Consider the following 12,581-nt stretch of genomic DNA (forward strand, 5'->3'; position numbering starts at 1 on the left):
GCCCAGCCGGGGTTTCCATGCGCACGCAAAGACCCGGAGGTAGCCAACTATCGGCTGAGCCAGCCACATTGTGGGACCCTCTAGGAAAGTTCCTAACAGTTTTCTTTTTTAAAATTAGAAGTTTATGCACTCACACTACTCTACATTGTATCAAAATGTTATACTTCAGTGTTCCCATGAAATATATAATAAAATATTTACAAAAAGGTGAGAGGTGTGCTCACCTTTATGGGAAAACACAATGTATACACAGAGAAAGATGATAACAGAAACATATACATTTGATACAAGAAAGAAATCTCAGCTGTTGAATGACACATTGACATAGCATAAACTAAATGACTGCAAATGCATAACAGTGAAAATGGCACAATACATGTAAGCATCTGTAGCGAGCATCTGTGAATGGTGCAGAATCGGTGTGGACCATTCTAGGTCACCTTCATGGGACCAGGGAAAATAGGACAAAATCAGTGCTTGCCAAAGTCCTGCTATCATGCCACGGGTGCAAAAGCTGGTGTCATAGCATAGCCAAAAAACATGAAATGTTAAATGAATGTGAATTCTTATATACATGTAAATTTAACCAAATGTAAAGATAAACTTTATACAATATAAATAACCTCTTCATTGCAAAATTTCCTTTTTAGAATCTGAAGTGGAATAAAACTTGATTTAAAAATATGAGATTGTAAAATAAAAGAGCCCACATCATGGATTGAAGCTGCAATATTGCCTAATTTAATAATCTAATGTCCCATATTGCCGTCACTGTTTCAGTCCCAGGTTGTGTGCAGAAGTCTACACACACACACACTAGAGATGGCCCGAACGGTTCGCCGGCAAACGTTTCCCGGGCAACTTCCGGGGTTCGCGATCGCGGAGAAAAACGTTTCCGGAAGTTTGGTTCGCCCCCATAGTGCATCATGAGGGTCAACTTTCACCCTCTACATCACAGTCAGCAGGCACATTGTAGCCAATAAGGCTACACTCCCTCCTGGAGCCACTACACCCCTTATAAAAGGCAGGCAGCGTCAGGCTTTGCATTCACTCGTGTGCCTGCATTAATTAGAGAATAGAAAGTTGCTGCAGACTCTCATAGGGAAAGCTTAGTTAGTTGTAGGCTTCTTAGCTTGCTCCTTGCTGATTCTTAAAAAAGCACCCCTCAACAGCACTTTTGAGAGCTAATCTTGTTCTTGTGATCTATTTTTTTTTCTCTGTGTCCCACTGACACTTGTGTTGCATAGACACCCTTGATAATCCATACTATGTGTGTGCCACTGCCAGGCCCAGCACATTCAGTGACTACCTGTGTGTGTGACAGGTGCACATTGTAATACCCATCACTGCATATACCTACCTGTTGTTTACTTCAGTGCACCCACCTACCTACGTGAGCGCACGCAATGTCACTGTGCCTGTCCGGTACGTGTCTGCGTGTGACAGGTGCACATTGTTATACCCATCACTGCATATACCTACTACCTGTTGTTCACTTCAGTGCACCCACCTACCTACGTGAGCACACACAGTGTCACTGTGCCTTTCTGGTACCTGTCTGTGTGTGACAGGTGCACATTGTAATACCCATCACTGCATATACCTACCTGTTGTTCACTGTGCACCCACCTACCTACATGAGTGCACGCAGTGTCACTGTACCTGTTCGGTACCTGTGTGTGTGTGTGACAGGTGCACATTTGTAATACCCATCACTGCATATACCTACCTGTTGTGTTCAGTGCACCCACCTACCTACGTGAGTGCACGCAGTGTGATATACTACTCCATGCATACCTCTTAACTGCACCTGTGTCACTGCACATTGTATTAGTCAAGTCAGTGCATACCTTTCACTTCATCCCCCCGATATGGACACAACGGACAAAACAGGTAGAGGCAGAGGTAGAGGCAGACCCAGAGGAAGGCCACCCGGCAGGTCTGTACGAGCCGAGGTCGTGGTGATGTGATTTTGTGCGGCCCTGGACCAAAGTACAGTGCTCAGAAGAAGGCACGTCCCATCAACTCCCAAGATTGTCAGGACGTGGTTGACTATTTAACACAGAACATCCACTACATTTGACAGTTTGCAGGAGATATTTAGTGGGGAAATCACTGATGCACAGCCATTATTGTTACAACCAGATGAAGGCGCTAAGCAAGTTACACCACTTCATATGTCTGAGTTAGGCGACACTATGGATGTAACGTGTGAGGAGGAGGATGATGAAGTACCTGCTGTTGGTGCAGTTTTGGAGGTGTCTGAGGCAAGCAAAGCTGGGCAGGATGATTATGATGATGACGATGCTACGGATGCCACAGGGGTTCCTAAGAGACGAGATGACCAAGGGGACAGTTCAGAGGGGGTGTCAGAGAGGAGTAGGAGGAAACAAGTTCCTGAAAGAAGCAGGGGGAACTCGTCGTCAGAAACAGCTGGTGGCAGTGTATCGCACCATGCACCATGTATCACCACCTATGTACAGCCAGCCAACATGCCCTTCAATGTCAGCTGCTGATGCCACCATAGTGCCATCACCCCAGGGGGGGGGGGGGGGCTTAGCAGTTTGGAAATGTTTTAATGTTTCTGCCTCAGATCAGAGCAATGCCAATTGTTCTCTCTACCTCCAAAAACTGAGCCATGGAAAGGCCAACACCTACGTAGGAACAAGTGCCTTACGAAGGCACATGGGGAAAAGGCACAAACTGCAATGGGAAGAGCACCTGAGCAAAAGCAGCACACAAAAGAAAAGCCACCCTCCTTCTCCTCTTTCTCCTTCAGTTGCAGCATCTTCATTTCTCCCTTGCACCTTCACAGCCAACCTCCTCCACTCCGCCTCTGACCTTGAACGGTTACTGCTCCTCTGCCCACAGCAGCCAGGTGTCTGTGAAGGAAATCTTTGAGCGGAAAAAGCCAATTTCTGCCAGTCACCAGCTTGCCCGGCGTCTGACAGCTTGCTTGGCGGAACTGTTAGCTCACCAGCTGTTACCATACCAGCTGGTGGACTCTGAGGCCTTCCATAAATTTGTGGCCATTGGGACACCGCAGTGGAAGATGCCAGGCCGCAATTATTTCTCTAAAAAGGCGATACCCAAATTGTACCATGAAGTTGAGAGGCAAGTGGTGTCATCTCTGACACACAGCGTTGGGTCAAGGGTCCACCTGACCACAGTTGCCTGGTCTGCCAAGCATCGTCAGGGCAGGTACATTACTTACACAGCCTCTTGGGTCAACCTGGTGACCGATGGCAAGAAGGGAGTACATGGCTGTGCAGCGGACAAACTTGTGACACCTCCATGGCTTGCAGGCAGGCCTCCTGCCACTGCCTCTCCTCCTGCTACATCCTCTTCACTGTCATCATCCTCCTCCTCCTTGGCTGAGTGGCAGTTCAACTCTACTGGTGCTGCGATCTCCTCTCCAGCTACATAGCCGCAACTCCTCCAGGGCCTATGCTGCATGCCAGGTACGACGGTTTCACTCCATCTTAGACATGTCTTGCCTCAAAGCGGAGAGTCACACTGGAGCAGCTCTCCTGGCTGCTCTTAACAAACAAGTGAATCAGTGGCTGACCCCGCACCAGCTGGAGATCGGCAACATGGTGTATGACAATGGCAGCAATCTCATTTCCGCTTTGTATTTGGGAAAGCTGACACATGTACCCTGCATGACACATGTGCTTAATCTAGTCATTCAAAGATTTGTGTCAAAGTACCCAGGCTTAGAGGATGTCCTGAAGCAGGCCAGGAAGTTGTGTGGGCATTACACGGCCATGGCACACTTTGCCGAGATTCAGCTGAGAAACAAGTTGCCGGTGAGATGCCTCATTTGCGATAGCCCGACTCACTGGAATTCGACCCTCCTTATGTTCTCTCGCCTGCTAGAACAGGAGAAAGCCGTCACGCAGTACCTTTACAATTTCAGTAGGACACAATCTGGGGAGATGGGGATGTTCTGGCCCAACAACTGGACACTCATGCGAAATGCATGCAGGCTCATGCGGCCGTTTGAGGAGGTGACCAACCTGGTGAGTCGCAGTGAAGGCACCATCAGCGACTTGATCCCGTATGCTTACTTCCTGGAGCATGCCATGCGTAGAGTGGTGGATCAAGCAGTGGAGGAGCATGAAGAGGAACACTTACAGGAGGAAGCGTTGTGGGATCAATTCGCATCAGAACCAGATGTTTCCTCAACACCTGCGGCAGCACAGAGGGGGGAGGAGGAGGAAGAGTCGTGTGGGAAAGAGGAATCAGACTCGCATGATGAGGACGGTGTTTGTTTGGAGGAGGAGGCCGTGGTAGAAGAACAACCACAGCAGGCGTCGCAGGGGGCTTGTGCTGCTCAATGTTCCCATTGTATTGTTAGTGGCTGGGGGGAGGAGGAGGACTTAGCTGATATCACTGAGGAAGAGCAAGAGGAGATGGATAGTACGCCTGGATCCAACTTTGTGCAGATGGCATCTTTCATGCTGTCCAGCCTGTTGAGGGACCCCCGTGTAAAAAAACTCAAGGGGTATGAGCTGTACTGGGTGGCCACGCCACTAGACCCTCGGTATAGGCACAAAGTGGTGGACATGTTACCAACTCACCAGAAGGCGGAAAGGATGCAGCACATGCAGAACAAGCTGGCAACTATGCTTTACAATGCGTTTAAGGGTGATGTCACAGCACAACGCAATAAAGGTACCACTGCCAGTAATCCTTCTCCCATGTCCACCCAGGCAAGGACAGGAAGCTCCAGCGATCTCATAGTGATGTCGGACATGCAGACATTCTTTAGTCCAACGCCTCGACTTAGCCCTTCCGGATCCACCCTCCACCAACGCTTGGACCGGCAGGTAGCCGAATACCTGGCCTTAAGTGTGGATGTAGACACTGTGAGCAACGATGAACCCTTGGACTACTGGGTGTGCAGGCTTGACCTGTGGCCAGAGCTGTCCCAATTTGCCATCCAACTTCCGTCGTGCCCTTCCTCAAGCATCCTGTCAGAAAGGACCTTCAGCGCAGCTGGAGGCATTGTCACTGAGAAGAGAAGTCGCCTAAGTCACAAAAGTGTTCAGTACCTGACCTTTATCAAAATAAATGAGGCATGGATCCCGGAGGGCTACTGCTCGCCCGAAGACTAAGTCAGTCCCCACACACTGCATCTCTGCCCACAGGCCACTTGCCTTCTCCGCCACTACCAACAGGGTCCAGGACTCCAGGTGGATTCCTGAATTTTTAAGGCCGCTGCTAGCAGCGGCCGCTATACTAATTTTTCTGGTGCGTGTACATGCCTGCCTAACTTTTCTGGCTGCACTGCAGCTGCAACAACAAAACAAAAGGCATGTACATGTGCCTATTCCCCTTCGTGATCATTACATTGCTGCCTTGAAGGGGCTTGCGTATCACAATGAAGCAATGACCGCTGGCTATATGAGTGTCTCGGGCGGTGGCACACCAAAGATAATAAGGTCGTTGCTTCATTGTGGTCAGACCAAATTTGATCAGCTGTACAGTCACTGTTGTTCTATCATTGAGCTACCACAGCCCGGCGACCATATGGGCTTGAAAACCGCCACACTCTGCACTCTCGCCATGGTGAGCACCAGTCCAGCACGGCCGTCACTACGCAAACAGCTGTTTGCGGTGCGTTACACAGTGAGTTTGGTGTGTCAGTGTGAAGCAGTACTCTAATTACACTCCCTGATTGATGTATACACATGCAAGATGTTTTAAAGCACTTAAAGAGAAACTCCAACCAAGATTTGAACTTTATCCTAATCATTAGCTGATACCCCCTTTTACATGAGAAATATATTGCTTTTCACAAACAGACCATCAGGGGGCGCTGTATGACTGATTTTGTGCTGAAACCCCTCCCACAAGAAGCTCTGGGACCGCAGTACTTTTGGCAGTTTGTTACAATGTAACAAGGTTCACAGACAGGAATTAACTGTTTACAGCTGTCTCTAACAGCCAAAACAGCTAGCAGCAGCTACATAACCTGACCACAGTAAAAATGTCACCATGTAATAAATGTCAGAATGTAAATCGGGGAGAGGAAAGATTTTACAATGAGCAAACACTGACTTAATCATTTATACATAATTATTGTAAAAATGAAGCACTTTTTTATTGCATTATTTTCACTGGAGTTCCTCTTTAAGGCCTGCAATTTAGCATTCAGTGTGATTTCTGCCCTTAAAACGCTGCTTTGCATCAAATCCACATTTTCCCCGGGACTTTTGGCATGTATCCCATTCCACCATGCCCCCCTCCAGGTGTTATACCCTTTGAAACATCTTTTCCATCACTTTTGTGGCCAGCATGATTTTTTCTCGTTTTTAAAGTCCGCCTCCCCATTGAAGTCTATTGTGGTTCGCGAAAGTTTTGCGAGAACATAACCTTTTCGGGAGTTCACGAACCGAAAATTGGAGGTTCGGGCCATCTCTAATGACAATGAGTTCACTGTACTAAAATGGCCCCCACAGTCACCAAATATTAACCCAATAGAGCATCTTTGGGATGTGATGGAACGGGAGCTTCGTGCCCTGGATGTGCATCCCACAAATCTCCATCAACTGCAAAATATTATTCTATCAATATGGGCCAACATTTCTAAAGAATGCTTTCAGCACCTTGTTAAATCAATGCCACGTAGAATTAAGGCAGTTCTGAAGGCGGAAGGGTGTCAAACACCGTATTAGTATGGTATTCCTAATAATCCTTTAGGTGAGTGTAATTTTTTTGTGTTATTTTCACTTTGGTTCTGGCTGCAAACTGAAATGTAAGTAAATCTTATAAAATAAAATGGAATTGCAAAAATACTTGTGCAGCATTGGCTTATGCGTATGCCAAAGAGTGCAATCTGTTTGAATCCCAGCCAGGTCAACATTAGTGTTGGGCGAACATCTAGATGTTCGGGTTCGGGCCGAACAGGCCGAACATGGCCGCGATGTTCGGGTGTTCGACCCGAACTCCGAACATAATGGAAGTCAATGGGGACCCGAACTTTTGTGGTTTGTAAAGCCTCCTTGCATGCTACATACCCCAAATTTACAGGGTATGTGCACCTTGGGAGTGGGTACAAGAGGAAAAAAAAATTAGCAAAAAGAGCTTATAGTTTTTGAGAAAATCGATTTTAAAGTTTCAAAGGGAAAACTGTCTTTTAAATGCGGGAAATGTCTGTTTTCTTTGCACAGGTAACATGTTTTTTGTCGGCATGCAGTCATAAATGTAATACATATAAGAGGTTCCAGGAAAAGGGACCGGTAACGCTAACCCAGCAGCAGCACACGTGATGGAACAGGAGGAGGGTGGCGCAGGAGGAGAAGAAGGCCACGCTTTGTGAGACACAACAACCCCGGCCTTGCATGAGGGCAAGAAGCGTGCGGATAGCAGGCTTTGTACCGCCATGCAGTCATAAATGTAATAAAGATAAGTGGTTCAATAAACAGGGACCACGCGGCAACGCTAACCCAGCAGCAGCAGACGTGATGGAACAGGAGCAGGCGCAGGAGGAGAAGGCCACGCTTTGTGAGACACAACAACCCAGGCCTTGCATGAGGGCAAGAAGCGTGCGGATAGCATGCTTTGTACCGCCATGCAGTCATAAATGTAATAAAGATAAGTGGTTCAATAAACAGGGACCACGCGGCAACGCTAACCCAGCAGCAGCAGACGTGATGGAACAGGAGGAGGCGCAGGAGGAGAAGGCCACGCTTTGTGAGACACAACAACCCAGGCCTTGCATGAGGGCAAGAAGCGTGCGGATAGCATGCTTTGTACTGCCATGCAGTCATAAATGTAATAAAGATAAGTGGTTCAATAAACAGGGACCACGCGGCAACGCTAACCCAGCAGCAGCAGACGTGATGGAACAGGAGCAGGCGCAGGAGGAGAAGGCCACGCTTTGTGAGACACAACAACCCAGGCCTTGCATGAGGGCAAGAAGCGTGCGGATAGCATGCTTTGTACCGCCATGCAGTCATAAATGTAATAAAGATAAGTGGTTCAATAAACAGGGACCACGCGGCAACGCTAACCCAGCAGCAGCAGACGTGATGGAACAGGAGGAGGCGCAGGAGGAGAAGGCCACGCTTTGTGAGACACAACAACCCAGGCCTTGCATGAGGGCAAGAAGCGTGCGGATAGCAGGCTTTGTACCGCCATGCAGTCATAAATGTAATAAAGATAAGTGGTTCAATAAACAGGGACCACGCGGCAACGCTAACCCAGCAGCAGCAGACGTGATGGAACAGGAGCAGGCGCAGGAGGAGAAGGCCACGCTTTGTGAGACACAACAACCCAGGCCTTGCATGAGGGCAAGAAGCGTGCGGATAGCATGCTTTGTACCGCCATGCAGTCATAAATGTAATAAAGATAAGTGGTTCAATAAACAGGGACCACGCGGCAACGCTAACCCAGCAGCAGCAGACGTGATGGAACAGGAGCAGGCGCAGGAGGAGAAGGCCACGCTTTGTGAGACACAACAACCCAGGCCTTGCATGTGGACAAAAAGCGTGCCGATATAGCAGCAATGCTTTTTGCCGCCATGCAGTCATAAATGTAATACAGATGAGAGGTTCAATAAACAGGGCCCGGAAACGCAACACCATCCCAGATGTTCATTGGTCATGTTACTTGGTTGGGGTCCTGGAGTGTTGCGTAGTCATTTCCAATCCAGGATTGATTCATTTTAATTTGAGTCAGACGGTCTGCATTTTCTGTAGAGAGGCGGATACGCCGATCTGTGACGATGCCTCCGGCAGCACTGAAACAGCGTTCCGACATAACGCTGGCTGCCGGGCAAGCCAGCACCTCTATTGCGTACATTGCCAGTTCGTGCCAGGTGTCTAGCTTCGATACCCAATAGTTGAAGGGTGCAGATGGATGGTTCGACACAGCTACGCCATCTGACATGTAGTCCTTGACCATCTTCTCCAGGCGATCGGTGTTGGAGGTGGATCTGCACGCTTGCTGTTCAGTGGGCTGCGGCTGCATGGGTGTCAGAAAATTTTCCCACTCCAAGGACACTGCCGATACCATTCCCTTTTGGGTACTAGCTGCGGCTTGCGTTGTTTGCTGCCCTCCTGGTCGTCCTGGGTTTGCGGAAGTCAGTCTGTCTGCGTACAACTGGCTAGAGGAGGGGGAGGATGTCAATCTCCTCTCTAAAGTCTCCACAAGGGCCTGCTGGTATTCTTCCATTTTGACCTGTCTGACTCTTTCTTCAAGCAGTTTTGGAACATTGTGTTTGTACCGTGGATCCAGAAGGGTATAAACCCAGTAATTGGTGTTGTCCAGAATGCGCACAATGCGTGGGTCACGTTCAATGCAGTCTAGCATGAATTGAGCCATGTGTGCCAGAGTCCTACCAGAATCCTCATCATCCTCTTGTGAGCGTTGTGATAGTTGTTGTGATGCATCATAGTCGTCACCTTCCTCCTGGTCTGCTTCTGCTGACCATTCGCGTTGAATTGTGGAAGTCCAACGTGCACCGCTCTGGCCCTCGTCAGTGGTGGCATGAAATTCCTGCTCCAACTCCAGCTGTTCCTCCTCCTCTTCTTCGTCATAGCTGCTGGGGCCAGCGTTCCCTGAGGCGGATGGCCTGATGTTGGTACCATCACGCTGATCGTTTTCTCCTTCAGATTCCCCCAGTTGCATCATGACAGCTGTTTCCTTGATTTTTAACATCGACCTCTTCAGTAAACACAGCAGTGGTATGGTAATGCTGACTGAAGAGTTGTCACTGCTCACAAGCAACGTGGATTGCTCAAAATTTTGGAGGACTTGGCAGAGGTCCAACATGTTGGCCCAATCGGATCCACAGAAGCTTGGCAGCTGGCCGGATGCGCCTCGGTACTGCGCCGTCATGTACTGGACCACTGCACTCTTCTGCTCGCAAAAGCGGGCTAGCATGTGCAGCGTAGAATTCCAGCGCGTAGGGACATCACACAGCAAGCGATGGTGGGGGAGATTGAAGCGCTCCTGCATCTTGGCGAGTGCCCCCGAAGCAGTACTGGAATTTCTACAATGTTTGGACACTCGACGCACCTTCAACAGCAGATCGGGCACGCCTGGGTATGTCCTCAGGAACCGCTGAACTACTAGGTTCATCACGTGCGCCAGGCAAGGGATGTGTGTCAGCTTAGCCAACCTTAAAGCGCGAATGAGATTACTCCCATTATCACACACAACCATGCCCGGTTTCAGGTCCAGCGGTGCCAGCCACAAATCCGTCTGTTCCTTTATTCCCCTCCAAATTTCCTCCCCTGTGTGCTGCTTATCCCCAAGGCAGATTAGCTTCAGCAACGCTTGCTGACGCATGCCAACAGCTGTGCTGCACTGCTTCCACGATCCTACTGCTGCTGGGTTAGCGTTTCCGGATGAGGTACAGCTTTGAGATGCGTTGGAGGAGAAGGAGTCAGAGAGGTAGGTGCTGCTGTTATCCAGTGGGAGGGACGGCGGTGCAGCTGTTTGTGGCGTGGGCAACACCCGTGCCGTAGCAGGTGAGGAATCGCTGCCAGGCTCCACAAGGTTCACCCAGTGCGCGGTAAGGGAGATGTATCGACCCTGGCCGAACGCACTTGTCCAGGTGTCAGTGGTGAGGTGAACCTTGCAGGCAACGGCATTCTTCAAGCTTCGGGTTATTTTGCTGACCACGTGCTCATGCAACTCAGGCACTGCAGAGCGCGCAAAGTGGTAGCGGCTGGGAACCACGTAACGTGGGATGGCCACTGACATCATGCCCTTGAAGCTGTTTGTCTCCACCAATCGATATGGCAGCATTTCGCAGGCCAGAAGCTTGGCTATGCTGGCTGTTACTGCCACGGCCCGGGGGTCATTTGCTGGCAATTTCCTCTTGCGCTCAAACATCTCCGACACAGACAACTGAACCGTAGCGCTGCACACGGAAGGGCTGTTGGTTGTTGTGTTTGATGAACACTGGGAGACCTCAAGAGCACTACTCCGGAAAGTGACAGTGTCAGCGTCGTCTGATGTTTGTGAATGTTGTGAACCACGCAATGGCTGGGCTACTGCTGCTGCTGAGGCGGGTCTGGTGGTGAGTCTGGTGAACCCAAGGGAGGCAGTGTTGTTTCTGGTACCCTGTCCTGACGCGTTTGCCCAAAGAGTGGGATGTTTGGATAGCATGTGACGGCTCATGCTGGTGGTGGAGAGGTTGTTAATATTTTTCCCCCTGCTCAGGCGGGTCTTGCACACCTTGCAAATCGCCATGGTAACATCCTCAGTGCAGTCTTCAAAGAAAGCCCAGACTTTGGAGCACCTGCCTCCTTGCTGGCGATTTCTGTTTGCTCCTCTTTTGCCTCTCACTTGAACTTCCACGCTTGTGGTGCCTGAAATTGCGCGCCGCCTACCTTGTGGCACAAGGCGAACTCGTGCAGCAGTGTGTTCTTCAACAGACTCATCTGTGCTGCTGCTACGACGGCGATGTTCTCGTTCACAAACAAAATCTGGGTCTCTGTCCACATTGTCCATACCCTCCTCTTCCATCTCCTCAAACTCGTCATATGTCATTGTGGGCCACCGCCGTGGAGTAGAGCTCCCCACAACAACCTCTGCGCAGCACACTCCAACGTCGTCTTCCAGATCTTGTCGGCCGACCTCCTGCAATTGCAACCCCTCCTGCCCAAATTGCTCTGGGATTTGGGTTTCCGAGTCCTCTTCGGACTCGCCTTGTATTTCAGTGCGCGGTGCATTTCCCACAGTTAACGGTTGTGAATCCAGGCACAACATTTCTGGCTGTTCCTCCATTGACCTTTGAAAGGTGGAAGTTTGTTGGGCTGGGAATAGCTCCTGCGAATACCCCATTGTGTCCTGAGGTAATTCATCGGACTGGTTATCTGGCAGTTGTGTGCGTGGTGTCGCTGCCGGTTGTGTCAGCTTTGTGCCCACTGGCTCCTTGTAACTGGCTGAGGACTCGGACCTCGTGCGTGATGTGCTGGTGCTGCTTAACCCACTGCTGGACGCTTGAGAGGTCATCCAAGTAATTATCTGGTCCTGTTCTTTTGGATTTGTGAGGGTTGTTGTCCTGGACAACATGGGCGGTATTGAGTGGGTTTTCTTGGGTGCTCCCCTGTGGCCTGTACGTGAACCGTCAGGGGAAACACCTCTTCCCTTGCCCCTCCCTCTTTCACCGGATTTCTTCCTCATTTCACTTATCCTTACAGTACACGCTGACTGGCAGCAGTACAGTGGCAGTACAGAAATGCTATACAGTACCACTATTCCCAGCAGCGACACAGAGCACAATGCTATACAGTGACGGGTGAGCGGTGTACCACTATTCCCAGCAGCGACACAGAGCACAATGCTATACAGTGACGGGTGAGCGGTGTATCACTATTCCCAGCAGCGACACAGAGCACAATGCTATACAGTGGCGAACGAGCGGTGTACCACTATTCCCAGCAGACACAGAACAGTACACAGAATGCTATATAGTGTGGCTGAACGAGCGGTGTACCACTATTCCCAGCAGACACAGAACAGTACACAGAATGCTATATAGTGTGGCTGAACGAGCGGTGTACTACTGTTCCCAGCAGACACAGAACAGTACACAGAATGCTATATAGTGTGGCTGA

Source organism: Hyperolius riggenbachi, chromosome 9 (genome assembly GCF_040937935.1).
Source record: "Hyperolius riggenbachi isolate aHypRig1 chromosome 9, aHypRig1.pri, whole genome shotgun sequence".
Classification (NCBI taxonomy): domain Eukaryota; kingdom Metazoa; phylum Chordata; class Amphibia; order Anura; family Hyperoliidae; genus Hyperolius; species Hyperolius riggenbachi.